Below are 22,783 nucleotides of genomic sequence, written 5' to 3' on the forward strand. Positions count from 1 at the left end.
TCCCTCAAGGAGAGAGTCCCCAACCACCACCACCCGCCTCCTTCTCTTGAGAGTGGTGGTCGTAGAACTCCCATCTCTAGGACAGTGCATCTCATGCCTTCCAATCGGCAGAGTCTCCTTCTGTTCCCTTCCCTCAGATGTATCATCTAGTATACTCTCCGGGGGTATCCATGTTGAGAGTGTCATTCTTATGATAGGTTTCAGAGGAACAGCCGTGTTAGTCTGTATTCGCAAAAAGAAAAGGAGTACTTGTGGCACCTTAGAGACTAACCAATTTATTTGAGCATGAGCTTTCGTGGCCACGTCGGTCCCAGGATATTTGAGAGACAAAATGAGTGAGGTAGTATCTTTTACTGGACAAGAAGAGCTCTGTGTGGCTTGTCTCTCTCACCAACAGAAGTTGTTCAATAAAAGACACTACCTCACCCACCTTGTCATTCTTATGATAGAACTGCTTTTTCAAAGCAGAAGGTTTTGTTGTATTTCTTAAACATGGTCAGAAATTGGATTTGACTAAGGAAGTTTATAGGAAATATCCATCATTTACACGTAGGTATAATGGACAAGATCGTCTGCTGGTGTAAATCAGCATGGCTCCATTGACTTTCATGATCTGCACCAACTCTTTGTTCCCACAGAAACTGCTGATACATTATAAAAGACATCATTATGTACTGGTTACACCAGGACTCCTGGATTCTATTCCTAGCTCTGCCATTGACTTACTCTGTTTTTCACGATTCAACCAATGTCTCACTGTAATTAAAAAGTGGAATAATATACCTTGCTAAATGTCTTTGATGGGAGGATCTCAAAGCACTTTATGAGCAATAGCTAATTATGCCTCACAAGACACATGTGAGCCAAGGAGGAAGGATGTTGGTTAACCCACATAATTTCAAGCTATTGCTATTCTGATATCACTATGCTTGCTTATTTAATTTATTTATTTATAATATTTACTTTATATCTTCCTTTTGGCCTGCCCCTTGGGACCTAATATAGAACTGTTCTTTAGCTTTGTCTGTAATTGCTAAACTCTAAGATTTGTAGGTAGGGTATTTGCACCCTTTCATATCTGTCAGCCTTAAAGAAGAATTCTCCTTTGTTTATCAGAGGCATCCAAGTGTATAACAGAACTCCAAAAACAAGGGCTAGAGCCTGAAAAGTCTTATTCTTGGAGTAGCTATGCATGCCTCTAAACTGCTATGCAGAACATGCTGCCATATATCTAAAAGGTCTGGTGTATCACAACAGTCACTGACTGCACTGAGGTCAGTTACAATATAATAATTGCATACACATCCCTAATTGTTCACAAGAACTACTTTCACTTAATACACTAAATTAACACTCATAATTGGAAAAAATACTCTAGACTTCATTTTGGAGTTTGTGAAAAGCTTCTGCCCACATAAGACTATTTAAGAATCACAACAAGACATTCCAGGATGTGTGTCATTGCCACTTCTGAGAAGGATGAAGTCACTTGGCCTTTGGTCTTGTGCTTTCCAGCACACCCGAGAAAAGTAATATCTCATCAAGAGCCAGGTCCTGAAACGTCTTCTTCCTTAATTACCACTTTAGCTTTGCCTAACCATATTAACCCCTATTTAGCAAGCATACTGTTCTGGTCCCTAAGGTGCCTGGAACAAAATAACCTTTAAACATGCTTATTGTTAAGAAATACTTACCTGATACATTAGACAATCCCAGAACAAGTGATTTCAATCTATCCAATAAATAATACATATTTAGTACCTGAATGTTATTTGCCTTTAAATTTCCTTTATATAACACCAAAACAGTAAGTTTAAAAAACACTGAAGTTGTGATAAAAATCAACAAAAGGCAGGAAACTCCAAGACCATCAGAATATTCTCAGGCACGATCAGTGCTGTTCCCCTAATCCTTTTTGTTCTGAATACCTCCTGAATGTGGGATGGTGACATCAGAATGGGTGGGAGCCCCGGATGAGGCAGCAGAACCCATAGCAGCAAAGGAGGCTGTTTGAACAATTATTGAACTTGATAGCCAACAGGCTGAAGACCCCAGTGGTAGCACCTGCATCTGCAACACTGCTAGTGGACTCCTCTCCACGCTGTCAGTTCCTGCAACCAATGGAACCTCTGAAAACAATCACAGGTTGGGCCACGAGTCCAGAGGTAGTGCTAGGGGGGCCCTAAGCAGAAATATTTTTGCCCACCCCCCACACAGCACATAATAAAAAGCAAATGGGGGTGGGGGCTTGAACTGCTCAGGGCACTAAGCAATTGCTTTGTCTGCTTCTGCTTAGTGCCGGCTCTGCATGAGTCTTTCCCTGCACTCCTGGAATAGAAGTGTGCATGGGCAGACATACCCTATTCACTCTACCCCTGTGCAGCTATGTGGTAGGGAGAACAGGTATTCTGGCAATGTGCAATTCTATTACCAGGGAGATTGCACTGACTGGTGTCACTATTAGTAATAAGTTTCAGAGGAACAGCCGTGTTAGTCTGTATTCGCAAAAAGAAAAGGAGTACTTGTGGCACCTTAGAGACTAACCAATTTATTTGAGCATGAGCTTTCGTGAGCTACAGCTCACTTCATCAGATGTTTACCGTGGAAACTGCAGCAGACTTTATATACACACAGAAATCATGAAACAATACCTCCTCCCACCCCACTGTCCTGCTGGTAATAGCTTATCTAAAGTGATCAACAGGTGGGCCATTTCCAGCACAAATCCAGGTTTTCTCACCCTCCACCCCCCCACACAAATTCACTCTCCTGCTGGTGCTAGCCCATCCAAAGTGACAGCTCTTTACATAATCAAGTCGGGCTATTTCCTGCATAGATCAAGGTTTTCTCACATCCCCCCCACCCCCATACACACACAAACTCACTCTCCTGCTGGTAATAGCTCATCTAAACTGACCATTCTCCAGGTTTAAATCCAAGTTAAACCAGAACATCTGGGGGGGGGGGTAGGAAAAAACAAGAGGAAACAGGCTACCTTGCATAATGACTTAGCCACTCCCAGTCTCTATTTAAGCCTAAATTAATAGTATCCAATTTGCAAATGAATTCCAATTCAGCAGTTTCTCGCTGGAGTCTGGATTTGAAGTTTTTTTGTTTTAAGATAGCGACCTTCATGTCTGTGATTGCGTGACCAGAGAGATTGAAGTGTTCTCCGACTGGTTTATGAATGTTATAATTCTTGACATCTGATTTGTGTCCATTTATTCTTTTACGTAGAGACTGTCCAGTTTGACCAATGTACATGGCAGAGGGGCATTGCTGGCACATGATGGCATAGATCACATTGGTGGATGTGCAGGTGAACGAGCCTCTGATAGTGTGGCTGATGTTATTAGGCCCTGTGATGGTGTCCCCTGAATAGATATGTGGGCACAATTGGCAACGGGCTTTGTTGCAAGGATAAGTTCCTGGGTTAGTGGTTCTGTTGTGTGGTATGTGGTTGTTGGTGAGTATTTGCTTCAGGTTGCGGGGCTGTCTGTAGGCAAGGACTGGCCTGTCTCCCAAGACTTGTGAGAGTGTTGGGTCATCCTTTAGGATAGGTTGTAGATCCTTAATAATGCGTTGGAGGGGTTTTAGTTGGGGGCTGAAGGTGACGGCTAGTGGCGTTCTGTTATTTTCTTTGTTAGGCCTGTCCTGTAGCAGGTAACTTCTGGGAACTCTTCTGGCTCTATCAATCTGTTTCTTTACTTCTGCAGGTGGGTATTGTAGTTGTAAGAAAGCTTGACAGAGATCTTGTAGGTGTTTGTCTCTGTCTGAGGGGTTGGAGCAAATGCGGTTGTATCGCAGAGCTTGGCTGTAGACGATGGATCGTGTGGTGTGGTCAGGGTGAAAGCTGGAGGCATGCAGGTAGGAATAGCGGTCAGTAGGTTTACGGTATAGGGTGGTGTTTATGTGGCCATTGTTTATTAGCACTGTAGTGTCCAGGAAGTGGATCTCTTGTGTGGACTGGACCAGGCTGAGGTTGGTGGTGGGATGGAAATTGTTGAAATCATGGTGGAATTCCTCAAGGGCTTCTTTTCCATGGGTCCAGATGATGAAGATGTCATCAATATAGCGCAAGTAGAGTAGGGGCTTTAGGGGACGAGAGCTGAGGAAGCGTTGTTCTAAATCAGCCATAAAAATGTTGGCATACTGTGGGGCCATGCGGGTACCCATAGCAGTGCCGCTGATCTGAAGGTATACATTGTCCCCAAATGTGAAATAGTTATGGGTAAGGACAAAGTCACAAAGTTCAGCCACCAGGTTAGCCGTGACATTATCGGGGATAGTGTTCTTGACGGCTTGTAGTCCATCTTTGTGTGGAATGTTGGTGTAGAGGGCTTCTACATCCATAGTAGCCAGGATGGTGTTATCAGGAAGATCACCGATGGATTGAAGTTTCCTCAGGAAGTCAGTGGTGTCTCGAAGGTAGCTGGGAGTGCTGGTAGCGTAGGGCCTGAGGAGGGAGTCTACATAGCCAGACAATCCTGCTGTCAGGGTGCCAATGCCTGAGATGATGGGGCGCCCAGGATTTCCAGGTTTATGGATCTTGGGTAGTAGATAGAATATCCCAGGTCGGGGTTCCAGGGGTGTGTCTGTGCGGATTTGATCTTGTGCTTTTTCAGGAAGTTTCTTGAGCAAATGCTGTAGTTGCTTTTGGTAACTCTCAGTGGGATCATAGGGTAATGGCTTGTAGAAACTCGTGTTGGAGAGCTGCCGAGCAGCCTCTTGTTCATATTCCGACCTATTCATGATGACAACAGCACCTTCCTGGACTTCCTGGACACTACAGTGCTAATAAACAATGGCCACATAAACACCACCCTATACCGTAAACCTACTGACCGCTATTCCTACCTGCATGCCTCCAGCTTTCACCCTGACCACACCACACGATCCATCGTCTACAGCCAAGCTCTGCGATACAACCGCATTTGCTCCAACCCCTCAGACAGAGACAAACACCTACAAGATCTCTGTCAAGCTTTCTTACAACTACAATACCCACCTGCAGAAGTAAAGAAACAGATTGATAGAGCCAGAAGAGTTCCCAGAAGTTACCTGCTACAGGACAGGCCTAACAAAGAAAATAACAGAACGCCACTAGCCGTCACCTTCAGCCCCCAACTAAAACCCCTCCAACGCATTATTAAGGATCTACAACCTATCCTAAAGGATGACCCAACACTCTCACAAGTCTTGGGAGACAGGCCAGTCCTTGCCTACAGACAGCCCCGCAACCTGAAGCAAATACTCACCAACAACCACATACCACACAACAGAACCACTAACCCAGGAACTTATCCTTGCAACAAAGCCCGTTGCCAATTGTGCCCACATATCTATTCAGGGGACACCATCACAGGGCCTAATAACATCAGCCACACTATCAGAGGCTCGTTCACCTGCACATCCACCAATGTGATCTATGCCATCATGTGCCAGCAATGCCCCTCTGCCATGTACATTGGTCAAACTGGACAGTCTCTACGTAAAAGAATAAATGGACACAAATCAGATGTCAAGAATTATAACATTCATAAACCAGTCGGAGAACACTTCAATCTCTCTGGTCATGCAATCACAGACATGAAGGTCGCTATCTTAAAACAAAAAAACTTCAAATCCAGACTCCAGCGAGAAACTGCTGAATTGGAATTCATTTGCAAATTGGATACTATTAATTTAGGCTTAAATAGAGACTGGGAGTGGCTAAGTCATTATGCAAGGTAGCCTGTTTCCTCTTGTTTTTTCCTACCCCCCCCCCCAGATGTTCTGGTTTAACTTGGATTTAAACCTGGAGAATGGTCAGTTTAGATGAGCTATTACCAGCAGGAGAGTGAGTTTGTGTGTGTATGGGGGTGGGGGGAATGTGAGAAAACCTTGATCTATGCAGGAAATAGCCCGACTTGATTATGTAAAGAGCTGTCACTTTGGATGGGCTAGCACCAGCAGGAGAGTGAATTTGTGTGGGGGGGTGGAGGGTGAGAAAACCTGGATTTGTGCTGGAAATGGCCCACCTGTTGATCACTTTAGATAAGCTATTACCAGCAGGACAGTGGGGTGGGAGGAGGTATTGTTTCATGATTTCTGTGTGTATATAAAGTCTGCTGCAGTTTCCACGGTAAACATCTGATGAAGTGAGCTGTAGCTCACGAAAGCTCATGCTCAAATAAATTGGTTAGTCTCTAAGGTGCCACAAGTACTCCTTTTCTATTAGTAATAAGTGCAACATGCAATGAAAACTGTTTGCACACTTTACTTACTGGTAGTTGGGATGCCTATATTGCTTTTTAATAAATGATCTTTTAATAAAGATTTTGTTTTTACTCTAGATTGGGCTGGAAAATGAAGAAACAAGAAGTTTTATCCAAAGCTATTAACAGAGTCTCTCAAACTCTCTTAAAATAACATAAAAGCAACAGCAAACAGAAAAATTGGTACATATACTACCACAATACACAGCATCACATCTCCCTAAGCAACACAAGCAAATGAGTACACAAGGCATCCCTTACTTTTCTTGCTCTCCTGGACCCAGCTCCAGTGATCAGAGGTGCACTTTCTTGTTGCCTGAAACAGTGTCTTGAACCACTCTTAGTGAAGCCCTCTCCCTTATCCTCGCATATGTTGTATGGTGTGCAGCATACCCCAATAACAGGAGTGTCATTGGAACACTGGCATCCAAACAGATTTGTGAACAGCACCATCTTGCCTGAAAAATGCATATTCCACCACTGTCCTGCAACTGTTCAGTGTGTGATTAAACTTTCTCCTGCCAGATGCTCATACATCAGGGTACAACTTCATGAGCCAGGGCAGGAGAGGGTAGGTTGAGACCCTAAAATAATAGCAGGCACAGACATTCCATCAGTATCCATATTATCTGGAGGGAATAAAGTCCTTTCTTTTCCAAACAGGTAAATGCCATATTACCTGAGAACCCGAGCATCATGCACTCTGACAGCACATCCCACATTGCTAGGGGCCTACCAATTTCACGGCCGTGAAAAAATGTGTCACAGACCATGAAATAAGCCCTTCCCCATGCAATCCAATCTCCCCATGCTGCTGGGAGCACCCCAGTTGAGGGCTCCTACTTGCTATTCCAGCCCGGCTGGGGACAGACAGGACTTGTCCTTCCCCAGCACAGCCACTCTTGGTGGGGAGATCAGTCCCACCTCCGGAGGCAGCACAGACGTGAAGGTAGTACAGGCTTTAGTTTTCTATTTTGACAGTCTAAGAAAACTTGTTAAGAGGGAACAGACAAGTTCTCCCAGAATACACAGAGGAAAAATTCCTAGAGCAGCTCAATTTAGTAGGGTGCTGAGAACCATGGGATATATTCCCAGAAATCTTAGGTTACTGCAGGTTAATCTTAGGTTAAATCAGGTTACTGCAGCATGAGGGTGAATGAAGCCAAATGAGCATAACTTCAGTGCAGCTTTGCAGGATGGATGCTGGCAGGTGGGCTTAGTGCCTGGTGCCCATATCTGTGTGCCCAGACCTATGTAAATTCTGTAGTGAAGATGTGGAGCTACATTTGCCACAGAAGCCTGGCTGATTGGCTAGACTATTTCAATGGCAACATTTTGAACAGACTCATGGAGATGAGGCAAGTATCTTGGAAGCTACAGTGAAAGTGGCTGCAGTAATTGAAACAAGAAAAACATGTCTTCAGAATGGATTTATGTAACAGGAAGGTGAGGAATGGGCATAATCTGGAGATGCTGAGGAGTGAAATACAGTAAGATATAGTGAGAGCAGCAGTGGGGGGAGGGGAAGAGAAGGAAGAGGCGGGGAGGAATAAACATATACTGAAAGCATGAGGGACACAACCGTGCCAAAGGTAAAGGAGAAGAGAGGAGGCAGCCAAGGTTGGGGCGGGGGGGAGAGGGAAGGTGAGAAGCTCAGGGTTAGCTATATTAAGTTTGAGTTGGTAGCAAGACAGCCAGGAAATTATGTCAGAGAGAAAGAGATGTTAGCCTGAACAGGGATGGAAGGCAGATCTGGGAGTCGGTGATAACTGACAGGTGAATGGAAAGGATGAGGTCACTCAGGGATAAGGTGTGCGGGGAAGTGGAAAGTGCCAAGGAGAATCCCTGTGAGATCTCAGTAGAGAGAGAATATTAGGCAATTTAAGAAGAGAATCAGGAGAAGACAGAATCTCTGCAGGGAAAATATCTACCAACAGAATGATCATCTGTGTTGAAGCCAGATGGTAGATCAAGAAGGATGAGCACAAGAGTAAGGCCATGAAACGTGGCCAGGAAGAGGTCACTGATAACTTTGGTGAGTGCTGGGGCCAGAAACAGATTGTAGGGAATGAGGAGAGAAGAAATAATGCTGGGGAAATAAATACAGCATTGCAAACAATACAGTCAAAAGTGTCACTTAATTATATTTCTTCAATATAAAATGGACAGTCTTCCAAAATAAGGTGCATTGTGACTGACTCCATATGAAATTAAATGGGGCTTGAGTGTTTCTGGAAAGCAAGTTAATTCTTTGTAACTAGCAAAAATGACAGGGAACTTAAAATTGTAGGGTGGGGAAAGGTGCGGAGGGGAGGGAGAGAAAGAGGCATGTTTAAATCTGTTAATCAATAAATGATCTAACAATCATTTCATTAACTTGACACAGGTGTGACTATACCAGGCAAGACATCATATTTACTGAAACATAATGGATTCTGATATCTATTACTCTATGGCAGAAACAGCAGCGGGACTCCCTGGAAGCTGCAATGAATTATCAAGGATTTTGTTGTTATTGTTGTTTGTTTTGTTTTGTTTTTTTGCTTCACTTTGAAGACAGCAATTCGTTAAATCATGGAGTACAAAAGAGTGAGAGAACCCATAACTGTTTACTTTTAGAAAGTCTGGGATATAGTAGCCAGGTGAAAAGTATTACTCCCTTTGGCTCCAGATCTGAGAATTCTTCATGTTCCCTCCATTTATTTTGTTTCCTGTGTTGGGTCTCTGTACTAATATATTATCTCCCAAGACTTGGGAAAGATAACTGGCTGCCTTTCAGTGGGCAAAGTTATCACTGCACAAAACAAAATGGATTAATAACAACTGGAGAGAATTGAAATGAAGTCTACTGAAAGCTCTCAGTTCCTATTTTTATGGCGAATGAAGTGTTAGGTCACAAAATCTACACAGGAATCAGACACAGTGAGGACACCCTAGGTCTCTTAATTCACAGAATCATAATTCATGTTTAAGAGTTCAAACACATGTGGGTACTCAGCACTTCTGAAAATCAGGTCTTCAGCACTGAAGGACATTTGAATGGAGAGCTTAGAAAATCATTACCTCATTGTGTCACTTGTTGGTTCAGAGACAGATGTTCCTTTCAAATGTAGGTTAAAATGGTAGGCTTTTCTCAGGATACGTCACCCCAGTTTGACTAGATTCTAATAGCCATTTGACTGGTGTCTGTAGTGAAAAAGCTTCACACAAAGGATTTATGGATTTTCTTTAAATTGTGCTTATCTTTTCTGCTTTGTTATGATGGAGCAGGTCTAAAAATGGTATTAGTGCTACATGAAAACACTCAAACAAAATAAAAACTGAAACATTTTTGGTTTTAAATTGCCCACCCCTTTTCTCTCCCTATTTTTACTGAAGGGAGGGTGGGAAGAGGCAAAACAGGTGATTGCACCCTCTGTTGAAATAAGCATAGGTTTGGGATACAGGAATTCCCAAGTTCTAAGCAGGGCTCTAACAGTGACTTGCCGAGTAGCACTGGGCAAACCACTGCACCTCTCTGGCTCAGTTTCCCCTTCTCTAAAAAGGGAATACTACTACTTACTCATTTACCTCATAGGTTTGTTATAAGCATTACTTAATGTTTTCACAGTGCTTGAAACATTGAGGCACTCACCCAGGGCCTAACTTTCCTCCCACTAAATTCAAGGCTAGAATACCTTTTTATTTCAATGGAATCAGACCTAGAACATTCTGGAGGGCTTTTGAAAACCCTACTCTTAAAGTTCAGTGCAAGTGTTAAGTATTATTACTGTTAGCCAAGGTTTTCAAAAGTCCCTGTGGTTTTCAGTTTCAGTTTGAGACCTAAAGGCGGCTTGATTATCAGAAAGTGCTGATCACTCACCCTCTGATAATCAGGCACCTAAGGTGTCTTAAGATGGGCTTCCCAAAATTCAGGGACCAAAAATCAAGATTTTGAAAATCTTGGCCATGATCTTTCACATCATTTACAGGGAATTATACTCAGGGTGGGATTTCCAAAGACACCTAAGCACAAATACGATTGAAAGTCAGTGAAACTAGTACTGCTAGGTAGAGCTGGGTGAAATTTGTTGTCCAAAACTCTTTTTCATTGAAAACAAGCAGATTTGCTGATTTGTTTCGGTCAAAAAAAATATTGGTTTTGGTCAAACACTTTTTTTTGTACTTTTCAGTTGGCCAAAATTTTACAAAGATCTTTTGCGCTGACCCAAAATTTAATGTTTTAGTTTAATTTTTGGTACAGCCAATGAACCAAAAAATCAGTTATTTACACAGCACTATTGGTAAATTACTTAGGGTCAGATCCTCAAAGGTTTTTAGACACCTAACTCTCATTGATTTCAAAGTGGGTCCAGTTACTAAACAAGAACAAGGCAATCTTAGTCTGGAATAAGAATGTTCTCACATGGAGTTAGTTAATCAGGAACAACTCCAGGTGTACACAAGCACTTCGGCACTTTTGAGAATCCCACCCTAAGTCCTTAAAATAGTGCTAGATGTTACAAATGACTTCCTTTTTCAGGCCCTCAAGTGCACTGGGAACTGCACATTTGCAACTTAATGAAACTGACAGTTTAGTTCAGAAAATGTATAAACATAAAATTTTAAGTTTTTTCTTTCTAGTCTGTTTTTTATCATTTTTAAATACCATATAATTTAGATAACTTTGTGTGTTGTCTAAATTTAAGATGTATCACAAATACAGCTGGAAAGAAAGGGTTAAAAAAAACCCCAGCAGGGCAGAAAAAATAGTAAAAGTGTCCATTGGAGATAAATTGTAAAGGACAAGGGATTGACCTATTTTTCTGTGGAGAAGTGGGAGGTTAATACAAAATCCATGATGAATAACTAATGGTTATGAAATCTTCTGGTTACCACAAATCAGTGTATATTCATAGGGGTGTAATATGTAAATATTTTTTTTAAAATGTACACAGTGTCATTTTAAATGTCAAAATCTTTAAAATTATAATTGAGGCTTGTATTATATTAATTATATCATGCTAAAGCTTATAGGGTTGCAATTACCCCCTGGGCAATATATAATACTGTTCAGAATCAAAAATGAAATATCCACAATTAAACCACAATCTGGAAAGATTATAACATCTGTGTGTCCAGTAAACTTCATACCACCCAACCACCAATTGGTTGATGCTTCTACAAGTTAAACCTCACTAGCCTCTACAAGTAGGAAGTACTATTTAATATATTAAAGCTACGTTGAATATGGCAGAGAATATAAACAGAGGCCATAAGGGTATAATTAAAAAATTCAGGGTTGGTTGTTTTTGTTTTTTTGCCATTTATATAACATATGAAGCAGGGTAGTGGTTGTTATTTAAAAAACAAAACAAAACCTACCACCATTAGACAAGAGTCTAATGTGGTAAACAGTGCCCTATTTGTAATGAGTTGCACTTCAAATTACAACACAAAGTATGCAAAGTGGATGAAGCTAGCTGACTAGTTCCAAGTTTTCTTAGGTCAAACTTTTTTCCCCTTACCAATGGTTTTCACTTAATGCAAACTAACCCTGTGGCAGATGCCCAACCTAATGCTTAAATTATGTAATTTTCCAAAAGTAATGTCAAGTTCTTTTGCTATTTCTCTAATATGAATTGATTAGACTGAGTGTCAGAACTCTATTAAAAACATCTGAAGATGGAGAATGCCTGGGGAAAGTGGGTACATCAGCAGAAACATTAATATTTTCTTTCAAATGGAGAGACTGATTTTGTTGATGCTGCACATTTCTCTGTGCTGGAATGGATTGGATAGAATTTCAGACTCTGAAAAAATATGAACTCTTATGTTTTGCTGCCTAGTTATACTTTATAGAGCTCCATTGCCCTTTGTGGAGTATACATATATATATCAGTATACTGACGTGTGTGAATGTTCAAGGTAAATATGTAAAATACTTTTACTGCAATTTAACATTGCTTTATTACTTAGGATTTACACCAGTAACACACAAGAAAGCAAGAACAGAGAAAGACAAAGCAGGCTGCTCCCTAAAACAGAGAGGCACAACTCACCCTACCTTACTCTGGGCTGGCTCTTTGCAGACTTATTCTGATCACAAGCTTCCTTGCAGAGCACCCTGCTTGCAAGAAGGACCAGGAAATCTCTTCCCCTCCCCTAACTCTTCAAGTACTGACTTGCAGTTCCAAACATAGTCCTTAACACATCACAGAGTGGAAGTTTATTTGGATGGCCAGTTTATATATATATATATATATAAACTGGCCATCCAAATAAATATATATATCCCTTGGGGAGGGATAGCTTAGTGGTTTGAGCATTGGCCTGCTAAACCCAGGGTTATGAGTTCAATCCTTGAGGGGGCCTATTTAGGGATCTAGGGCAAAAATTGGGGATTGGTCCTGCTTTGAGCAGGGGGGTTGGACTAGATGACCTTCTGAGGTCCCTCCCAACCCTGAGATTCTATGATATCCAGTGAAGACATGGCCTAGAGACTAAGAGAGGGACCAACAGTAGGATCCTGTGCCTGAATCTACAGAATGAATTGCTCACTAGAGTTTACTTTTTCAAGCACAGAGACAAAGTTAACAAGCAGACATCTTAGGGTTTTCTACAGCAATTATCACCAAAGCACCTAAGTGTGTCCCAAGTCCCTACTGGACTTCTGCTCTTCTCTGTTCCTAGTTACAGGAAGCTTTAGATAGTCCAATGGGGCGATGTCTTCTTAGATCAGAATTCTCCTAAATAAGCAAGACTTAGAGTATTTTATTTAATAATATGAGACAAAAAATGATATAATTCTGAAATGTACAGTCAATCACCTCACACCAGTATCTGACAGAACTATTGCTAACTGACAGCTTAATACCAGCTTTCATATTGCCATCCACTAACATTCTCTTCTGTGGAATTCTCAGCCAGCCTGATGCCAGGAAGCCTGACAATAAAATTTAAGTTTACACAAAAATAAGGATTACCAACAAGTCTTGCTCTGAGCTTTAGCACTCATCTGCTGGCCACAATCTCTAATGTTAATACCTGGAAAAGGCACATTCCACTCTCTGCAAATGGAGCTATTAGCAGCACATTATTAACCAATGGAGTTATCAGACCCACCTTTCTGCAGATGGAGAGATGGACCTGAGTTTTGGATTCTGCTTCAGATCCAGTGTTCAAGGGAGTCATAATCAAGGCTTTGTTCAGATCTGAGATGGAGCAATCCATCGGTGATGGCAAGAACCATGAAAACATGCATGTAGTGCCAGAGAAAGAGATAGAGAAGGAGAAACCAACTGTGTAATGCACATAACAGAGCTGAGTTCCTTCCTTTTTCTTCCCATATATTATAAAAGATAGTGGGTACTCTTACTTCAGGGGAGTATTTTTACCATTTTGTATTTCTTCAGCAACAAGAAGAAGCCACAGTACTTGATGGAAGACTATTTTCATACTTAAAGTTAAGCACTAGCCTAACAGGATTGGGGGCTACAATTTTAATCCACACTATTTTAACCCTTCTGCCCGGTGGAGTCAGCAGCAACAAGGGCCAGGTTCAATATTTAAGGGTTCCACTTAACAATACAAAACAGAACTGGCTCAAGCCCCCACCCAGTAATCTGGGAAAACTGACCATCTCTGGGTGTCTCTAAGGGAAAATACTTCCCCATGCACAAGCCCCACATCTTTGTATAATAAAAGAAAACTTTTAATAAAAGGAAAAGGGAACCCAGCATTAATTTGGGAAAACACCACAACCACAATTCAAAAGCATGTGACCATAAGCAAACACCCACCCCCACAGTACGCTGGGCAGTAATCTTTGCTCCAGTTTCCCATGTTGCGGTGTAAACATCCAACGAACAAACGTCCCTTTAGCACACAACTCCCCTTTCCCTCTGCGGCACCCCACTCCCAGGTAGTTGTCCTGGGTCAGTGAAGACTCAGGGTTCAGATTCGTGGGTCTGCCTCACTCCCCTGAAAGGGATGGGGGATAAGCAATGGCTCTGCTGCTGCCTCCTTTGCAGCTGGCCCACTGCTGCTGCTCTCTCTGTCGCCACTTGCTGCTGTCGCCTGCCACTGCTCAGCACTGCTGCTGCCGCTGTTATCTGTGCCACGTCCGCCACTTCCTGACGCTGTTATCTCTGCCACTGTGGTCTGCTCACTGCTACCTCTGCTGCTCTTATTTACGCTGCCACTCAGCTCTGCCAGTATTATCACTGCCACTTCTGCAAAGCCAAATTCTGAGATCTGGCCACCAACCTCCACTCTTAGTGATTTCAGTGTCTTTCACTGCAACACTGTCTCCATACCACATCTAAGACTTAGCCCCTAGACCTGCTTAGCAGCGATTTCAGCTCTAGTAATCACTGAACAGAAACAAGGACTCTCAATGGAGGCCAATCAGCTTTGTCTTTAAACACTGAAAAGGGGTCTAGGGTTCCTGAGGCAGAGTCCACACCATCAAGTAGAAATATCTTTCTCCATTCCCTTCTCATTTTAACTGGGGTTTGGCATCCCTGTCCTCTGCTTAGCCAGTGAGGTACAGTGTAGGGTGACCCCTGCAATCAGGGCATGCTAAGCACAGTACTGCTGTCCTTTACTCATACAATAAGGATAACATTTAGTTACCCCTGCATTCAGTGAATTGTAACCGAAAACCAGCCAAAATTGATCACTTTGGCAAAGCAGCTCTGTCTGCTGAACACCTAGGCAGAGTAGGTGAGTCCATGCAAATACAGTCCTCTCCTGAAGTCTTTTCCCTCAGTTCATCACTAGATGTTAGGGGAGATCTCATTCAGAACATAAGAACGACCATACTGGGTAAGACCAAAGGTCCATCTAGATCAGTATCCTGTCTTCCGACAGTGGCCAATGCCAGGTGCCCCAGAAGGAATGAACAGAACAGGTAATCATCAAGTGATTCATTCCCTGTTGCTCATTCCCAACTTCTGGCAAACAGAGGCTAGGGACACCATCCTTGCCCATCCTAGCTAATAGCCATTGATGGACCTATTCTCCAGGAAATTATCTAGTTCAGACCCTGCTTATGCTATTATTCAAATACAATATACAACTTCAGAGAGTAACTTCATTGTTTTTTTTATACATTGCTCAGACTATAAACAAATACGAGTGCATTTCTGTTCCACTCTGTTAGATGACAATCTCCATTAAAAAGGGGGGAAATTATTTGTGCCCCTTCTTGCTGGAAGGCTGGAGGTTTCTTTCTTCTTGCAAATATTAAGTATGTGAAGGTTTGTTTTTCCTCTGCTTTCTGGAAGACTTTTGGATGACTCAGACATGCGGACTGGGAATTTGAGGGGACAAGGTATAGAATCCTTATCAAAGGGAACTTCCCCCCCAAAAAATACAGAGTTTTAAACAGTCTGAGTTAAAACGGTCTCAGATACTATCCCTCCTAATTAACCAGGTTTCACTTTCTTGGAGTCAGTAATTTTACAGTTCTACCAGTTCTCCAATCATACATAAAGTCCGCCAGGGCACTCAAGGATTTTCTAATATCAACAGCAAGCAGAGAAAACATTTTTTAAAAAATCATAAAAAAAGCACAGAGCACAAGCCTAACTTTTTTTCTTTTCAGATCAGCTTTAAGCAAACAATTTTTGTCACTCCCTTGAGTGGTTGTTTAACATGCTTCCCTCTAATGTCACATAATGCACCATTATCACATTCTGGGATGCAGTCCAGACCAGTGAGGGATTGTACACTGCCTGCCCTGTAACCTTGGGTGCCTCACAATGCTTCACTGTTGTAGCTCCCCACCTGGGCCACTCACAACCACCCTACCAGCATGCAGGTCATACCCAAGTGTCTGCAAGCTAGACAGCCTTGGTTCAGTAACTCTGACCCCAGCAGCTAGTCTACAGCTGGCCCCACTCTGGTTTCTACCAGCCTTAGTTACTAATTGCAAGGAAACCCCAACACACTCCCAATCCTGAATTTTCCCTAAACTGTATTTTCTGCAATGCCCAACCCTTTCCTGGGCAGTTCAGAGAAATAATATGGTTCGTTTGCTCCTTTAAGGAGACAAAACACCAGTTTGCCACATTAACCAGAGTTGACATTCACTTTAGTATGAATAGAGCACTGTTGGTTTAGAATAGTAAAGCAAGTTTATTAACAAGAGGAGATAGGATTTTAAGTGAGTTCAAGTATAAGAGATAAAGTTAGAAATGGCTACAAGCAAATAAAAGTGAAACCATGCCTCTAGAAATTTAAAACTTAATATAGCAAGTTTTGGTTCAAGGCTTTGTTCAAGATGGGCCTTTCTCACCCACAGCCATCCAGCAAGATAGTGATTGACACTCTCCTCGATCAGGATCTCTCCTAAAGGAACAAAGGTGCTGGTGCCTTTGTCTTCTTAGGTGAAAGAGATAAAGGGGCAGAAACCTCCAAGCTGTTTTATAGTCCATTGAATCTTTGAAGTGGATTGTTCTGAAGGTTACCCCTCAAAGTAAAGATTATTCAAGCAGTGAGGATGGCAACATGGAGTCTGATGGTGAAGGAGGCACCATGCTGTTTTTTCTCCCACTTGTGTTTGCTGAAATGCAAATTGTTCCGTTTCCTGCCATCTCCTCCTCCTGCTGTCTTGATGCCCCGGTTTACTACTTATATGCAAATTGAGGTAAACACACATTCCTTTGTTTAAGATAGACCTGTTTAACAACTTTTGCCTAAGCAGGGCTGTCTGGTTTTGAACAAGTAACCTCATACAGGGGGAATTCATAACTTTACATATAATGTTACCACATTTCACCATGATATCAACCAGCGAGTTATAAGTTTTCAAATTATACCTCACAAGGCACATTTTACACAAAGATTATTACAATAATGTGGAGGGTGTGAATACAGGCGTGCTTTGGGTCACAGCCATACAATCTTTGGCTCTGATTTTGCTAAATGATCTGCATGGGTGGGTGCTTATGGAGTCCCTTTGCAGAATAGGAGGCTTAGACACTGTAAATCCTTCCAAGGAGTCCCTAAAGAGAAATTGGACTTTTCCACTGTCTCCTCTCCAATATCAGCATCACCAGATGTAGCACACTTCATATTCTTAACTTCAAAACAGCTGTCAAAAGTGTGTGCCAGACACTCAACCATCATGGCATACAGACAGTATTTCACATAACACAAGTGGCTAAGTAATATTAATGGAATAATGGCATACAGTACTAAAAGAAAAATGTAATGGATTCACATAATGGTGGCTGACTTTACAGAATTTCGATCTTCTGTGGTTGTAATATATTTAACAACAGAGAGCTCTAAAAATGAGGATGCCGTATATTCAGATGTTGCAGCCTTTATCAGAGAAAAAAAATCTTGATCTCTTATGTAATTTAAAGACAGAGATCTCAACCATAATTTACCCTGAGCATTGAAGGATAAAACTCCACCCTAAAAGTCACTTTAGTTTGCTTTAGTTATTTCTTCGAGTGCACAAATCACTTCTTTAGATGAGTGATGAGGTATAGTGTGTAACTTGCAATTTTCACACAATGGGGTAAAAAATCCTCAAAAACCTTGGCTCCATTCAGAATTTGGAAGGATTTTACCAGTTATTAAATACAAGTAGAGTTTTTATATTATACTGTACTGGACCAGGTAGATTAAGGTGACACTTTTTATTAAACAAATATATAGATGCCAATATAAAATCTTTCAGGCTAAAAGTGTCCCTTTTTAAGAAACTAGACAATGATTTCCATCTTGGCATATTTAAAAATGCCTTTTCAACTCTGTACCAGGGTACAGCTGTACCATTGTAAGTCACTCACAGAGCAATGTATCGTAATATGTAATATGCTTGTTTCTGGCTCACAATCACAGAACAAAATCCTAGACTGCTCTGATCATGCGGTTTTCTTGTGGTTATTTGTATATTTGCCAGATGCCATGACATCACAGGAAAAGAGCATGAAGTGAAAGTCAGGTAAATATTGGGGATTAAGATTTGCATTGGACTGAAAAATAAACATTATCATGCCAAAGACTCTGCTCAGCAAATTAACTGTGCAAATTGTGAAACCAAGGATGAACGTGACAAAGCATTTCATTTCATGAACTTGCAAAGTAATCCATTGGTTACAAAAAGAAAAGGAGAACTTGTGGCACCTTAGAGACTAACCAATTTATTTGAGCATGAGCTTTCGTGAGCTACAGCTCACTTCATCGGATGCATGCCGTGGAAACTGCAGCAGACTTTATTTATACACAGAGAATATGAAAAAATACCTCCTCCCACCCCACTGTCCTGCTGGTAATAGCTTATCTAAAGTGATCATCAGGTGGGCCATTTCCAGCACAAATCCAGGTTTTCTCACCCTCCACCCCCCCACACAAATTCACTCTCCTGCTGGTGATAGCCCATCCAAAGTGACAACTCTTTACACAATGTGCATGATAATCAAGTTGGGCCATTTCCTGCACAAATCCAGGTTCTCTCACCCCCTCACCCCCCTCCCAAAAACCACACACACAGACTCACTATCCTGCTGGTAATAGCTCATCCAAAGTGACCATTCTCCCTACAATGTGCATAATTAAGGTGGGCCATTTCCAGCACAAATCCAGGTTTTCTCATATCCCCCCCACCCCCATACACACACAAACTCACTCTCCTGCTGGTAATAGCTCATCCAAACTGACCACTCTCCAAGTTTAAATCCAAGTTAAACCAGAACGTCGGGGGGGGGGGGTAGGAAAAAACAAGAGGAAATAGGCTACCTTGCATAATGACTTAGCCACTCCCAGTCTCTATTTAAGCCTAAATTAATAGTATCCAATTTGCAAATGAATTCCAATTCAGCAGTTTCTCGCTGGAGTCTGGATTTGAAGTTTTTTTGTTTTAAGATAGCGACCTTCATGTCTGTGATTGCGTGATCAGAGAGATTGAAGTGTTCTCCAACTGGTTTATGAATGTTATAATTCTTGACATCTGATTTGTGTCCATTTATTCTTTTACGTAGAGACTGTCCAGTTTGACCAATGTACATGGCAGAGGGGCATTGCTGGCACATGATGGCATATATCACATTGGTGGATGTGCAGGTATACGAGCCTCTGATAGTGTGGCTGATGTTATTAGGCCCTGTGATGGTGTCCCCTGAATAGATATGTGGGCACAATTGGCAACGGGCTTTGTTGCAAGGATAAGTTCCTGGGTTAGTGGTTCTGTTGTGTGGTATGTGGTTGTTGGTGAGTATTTGCTTCAGGTTGCGGGGCTGTCTGTAGGCAAGGACTGGCCTGTCTCCCAAGATTTGTGAGAGTGTTGGGTCATCCTTTAGGATAGGTTGTAGATCCTTAATAATGCGTTGGAGGGGTTTTAGTTGGGGGCTGAAGGTGACGGCTAGTGGCGTTCTGTTATTTTCTTTGTTAGACCTGTCCTGTAGTAGGTAACTTCTGGGAACTCTTCTGGCTCTATCAATCTGTTTCTTTACTTCTGCAGGTGGGTATTGTAGTTGTAAGAAAGCTTGACAGAGATTTTGTAGGTGTTTGTCTCTGTCTGAGGGGTTGGAGCAAATGCGGTTGTATCGCAGAGCTTGGCTGTAGACGATGGATCGTGTGGTGTGGTCAGGGTGAAAGCTGGAGGCATACAGGTAGGAATAGCGGTCAGTAGGTTTCCGGTATAGGGTGGTGTTTATGTGACCATTGTTTATTAGCACTGTAGTGTCCAGGAAGTGGATTTCTTGTGTGGACTGGACCAGGCTGAGGTTGGTGGTGGGATGGAAATTGTTGAAATCATGGTGGAATTCCTCAAGGGCTTCTTTTCCATGGGTCCAGATGATGAAGATGTCATCAATATAGTGCAAGTAGAGTAGGGGCTTTAGGGGACGAGAGCTGAGGAAGCGTTGTTCTAAATCAGCCATAAAATGTTAGTGTGTGTATGGGGGTGGGGGGGATGTGAGAAAACCTGGATTTGTGCTGGAAATGGCCCACCTTAATTATGCACATTGTAGGGAGGATGGTCACTTTGGATGAGCTATTACCAGCAGGATAGTGAGTCTGTGTGTGTGGTTTTTGGGAGGGGGGTGAGGGGTGAGAGAACCTGGATTTGTGCAGGAAATGGCCCAACTTGATTATCATGCACATTGTGTAAAGAGTTGTCACTTTGGATGGGCTATCACCAGCAGGAGAGTGAATTTGTGTGGGGGGGTGGAGGGTGAGAAAACCTGGATTTGTGCTGGAAATGGCCCACCTGATGATCACTTTAGATAAGCTATTACCAGCAGGACAGTGGGGTGGGAGGAGGTATTTTTTCATATTCTCTGTGTATAAATAAAGTCTGCTGCAGTTTCCACGGCATGCATCCGATGAAGTGAGCTGTAGCTCACGAAAGCTCATGCTCAAATAAATTGGTTAGTCTCTAAGGTGCCACAAGTTCTCCTTTTCTTTTTGCGAATACAGACTAACACGGCTGTTACTCTGAAACCTGTCATTGGTTACACTGTATCAGAGACAACAAAGAAGAAAACCCATCACAGGAGCTTCTCTGAACATTTTAAAACCAGATTTGAAAAGATTTTGGTAAAAAAACAACAATGCATAAGCAGATAGAGGGAGGTCAGACTAAACGATCTAATTGCCCCCTCTGGCCTTAAAATTCTATGAAAAATGTGGCAGAAGTGGTCATATATTTCCAAGTCTTTTGAGCTTTAACCTTTTCTTCTTTTGCCTTTACTGTGAGTAGTTGAAGTTTTCCTTTAGATTTTGCTGTGTATTTAAGTACATTGTTTTTGCTTTCTTTGTGACTTTTAAATCTCCATTTGTCCTTTACTATCCCTGAATTCATTCATCTAATTGTCTCTATTCCTATTATGTCATTCTCTCACTACTTGTACATTATCTTACTCATTTTGTAGAACTTTCTTAATAAAAGATTTGAGTATAGAAAAACAATGTGTTTAATCACACACGCTAATTAAAAGAATATTGTAAGCTACTGTTCTACATGATTTTTTTCTCACTCTTGTTTTTCTTAAGTTGCTGGTTATCAGTTATTATTTTAAAAGCTTGCCCATTGTCCAACAAGACTACACAAACCCAAGAGATTATAATAAAGCTTAGATAAGCTTCCAAATCTGGGACACTGTACACTTTGAGAGCTGACCTGCACTATCAGGAATCAGGGCCTCCAGCAGAACCCATTTCCAGGCAACCTATTGAGTGTAGCTGGTCTGTAATAGGCTATCTGATTGGCTACACTGCCTGATTGGTGGGAAGAGTCAGCAGACCAGCTTTTGATGCCTCAGCAGCAGCAGTTTGGTAGCTCCTTAAAGAATTTGCCCCTAGATGTGATAGTGTCTACCCTGCCCTGCTTCACACCAAGTGACTCAGCTCTGATTCCAGAGTTCAGCTCTGTCCCTTGGCTCTGTCATCTGACCTCTGACCCTCAGCGCCTATTTCTGGCTACTCATTCCTGCTCCAACTCTGAGGCACAACTGCCCACATCCTGATCTCTGCCAAGCACTAGCACATCTGCTGGCAGTGACTTTTCATCCATCTTCCTGCTGAACGTTCACATTTCATAAAGGATACAAGTCAGGAATTTCTTATAGCTTATAGACCATCCCGATACTCACCTTAATTCCTATCTGATCTTACTAACTTCATCAGTTATTGAAATCCCTGAGTTTCTCTTGTTAAAAGCATCTTCCACGCCTAAGCAGACAACATCTCAGGTTTACTCAGGGTTACATGACCTCCATTGTAGCCATGGAACTATCCCAATTGGCTTCCAATGGAATTCAGACCAGTGGGTATGGTCTGGATCTGATTTTGGGGATAGAGATGGAAATAGGGATTGTTAGAAACACACCATTATCGTATGGTATGGTGGCTGGCTACAATGCTGTTCTATCAACATTATTCAGTACAGATGTTTTGTTTAAACCTTAGGTTTATATAGGTACACATTTTTTCATTTATACTGATTATAACCACAATCTACTCCGTCCCAGAAATTAACTGCTAAAACTTGTCAAATGTTGTCATTTAATATGTGGATCACTTCTAGAACGGTGTTCTGTAGTGGAATGCTTCAGTTCCATAGAGACACATGTTTTAAGTTAGCAGCAAAAGAGTTAAACAAGTGCATGTGAAAGCATGGTGCAAATAATGTGTTTCATTTTAGTTATTTATAGCTGTCCACAGCTATATCATTTTTTATTTGAAAATTATTAAAGCAATTACAGGAGGTTTATTTATGTATACAGCCAAGAATGATTCACACTAGGCAACACATGTATATAAGCAACAGCTTCTGGTGACAGTATCTTCTTTTGGCCATTACAGAGGCTTTTGAAATTAATCCATATTTTTTGGAAAGATTGCACTGTGACAGGATCCATACACCCACTCTCATGATAGATGGGAAAGAGTTAGCCTTCTTAGAGCTCCCCCCTTTAAATATAAGGATGTGCCAAGTAGCAGGGCTGGCCCAGCTGTTAGCTAGTTCCCCAGCATATTTGAAAAGGGCAAATCTGTCTGGGAGGATGGGGAGAAAGGAACTCTAG

Source organism: Lepidochelys kempii, chromosome 2, assembly GCF_965140285.1.
Source record: "Lepidochelys kempii isolate rLepKem1 chromosome 2, rLepKem1.hap1, whole genome shotgun sequence".
NCBI lineage: Eukaryota > Metazoa > Chordata > Testudines > Cheloniidae > Lepidochelys > Lepidochelys kempii.